General features: G+C 54.4%; 1 protein-coding gene across 1 annotated transcript in view; it reads right to left on the bottom strand.

The window, feature by feature from the left end:
* The window catches only part of Hnrnpll (heterogeneous nuclear ribonucleoprotein L-like), a 33,439-nt gene that overhangs the window by 31,398 nt on the left and 615 nt on the right, over positions 1–1,426 (bottom strand). The gene's annotated exons all lie outside the window — the stretch shown is intronic.

The raw sequence follows: 1,426 nt of genomic DNA on the forward strand, positions 1-1,426 counted from the left end.
AAGGTGGCTCAGTGGTAAGAGCGCTTGCCTTGCAAGCATGAGGCCCTGGGTTCCATTCGTCAGCACCACATAAGCAGAAAAAAGCCAGAAGTGGCACTCTGGCTCAAGTGGTGGAGTGCTGGACTTGAGCTGAAGAGCGGTACAGTGCCCAGGCTCAGAGTTCAGGCCCCACGACCAAAAGAAAAAAAGAAACATTTTAAACTAATGATAGAATATATGTGCATAACTTCATAAACTTCATAAAGCTTGCTGAATTAATCACAATTCAAAGGTATTAAATGTTCAGAAGAACATCTAAGCCATTAAGGCAGGTAAAGAGCACCAGAAAAGGAAAACAATATTTGCATCACTTTTGTTTTCTTAAAGTCTCCATCCAACTGAAGCTGAATGCTTGCCGCAGATAATAAAATGGTTTTCGCATTCCTCCTGCCTCCAGCTAACATTTCTGATGAAAGACAAGACTCTAGGAATGTGTTTAATGCCGCCCTGCATTCCGTTCCTTCTTTCGTGAAGGGAAATTCGGAGTCAATTCCCAATAAAGAACAGAAGTCATTTTAAAATGCCCTTTCGGTGCAAAGTCCTAACACTTGCCAAAATATTTTCACAAACTGAGAGGTAAAATCTGTACTCATCAATCACCACAAAACTGAATAATAGCCCAGCATGCATACTCTGTCTGCAAATGGTTTTAAAAGGTTAAAAAGAAAAAATTGAGCCGGGTGTCGGTGACTCTCCCCTGTAACCCGAGCTACTCAGAAGGCTGAGGGCTGAGGATCGAGGTTCACAGCCCACGGGGACAGACAAATAAGACCCCACTCACCTCCAATTTACCGCGCCCTCCCCAAAAAGCATCTCCAATTTAACCCCCTCCCCTTCGCCCCAGTCAAAAAAGAAGCCGGAAATGGAGGTGAGGCTCGAGTGGGAACGCTGGCCTGGCGCAAAAAAGCCAAGGGACCCACGCGCAGTCCAGACCCTGGGTTCAACCCCAGGGCCAGCACGCGCGCGCGCGCACTACCCAAGATTAGTAATCATAAAAACAAAACAACCACCCTTCTGCGGAACGGAGGCGCGGGGTGTTCCCAGGGCGCTCGTCACGGCTCTCCTCGGGACCCGGGGCGAGGACGGAGCCCAGCGCCGGGATGCCGAGGCCCGGGGGGGGGGGGGCACAGGGGAAGCGGGCGGGCCGGAGGTCGCCGGCTCCCCCCGCCCGAGGAGTTCAACTAACAAAGAGCTGCACGCGCCCGCAGCCCCCCGGAGCGGAAGCGGCGCCTCCCCGCCCCCACCCGCGTCCCCGGACCCTCCCCAAGTTCAGGGCCCCGGGCGGCGAGGTGGCGGCCAGGCCTCAGCCCGGGCCGGGGCCCGACTAGCTGCCGCCAGCCAGGTGGAGATGGGAAATCCAGCGCGCGGCCCGCGAGGCGGAGGAGAC

The sequence above is a fragment of the Dipodomys ordii genome, unplaced genomic scaffold, assembly GCF_000151885.1.
Source record: "Dipodomys ordii isolate 6190 unplaced genomic scaffold, Dord_2.0 Scaffold37, whole genome shotgun sequence".
NCBI classification, from domain to species: domain Eukaryota; kingdom Metazoa; phylum Chordata; class Mammalia; order Rodentia; family Heteromyidae; genus Dipodomys; species Dipodomys ordii.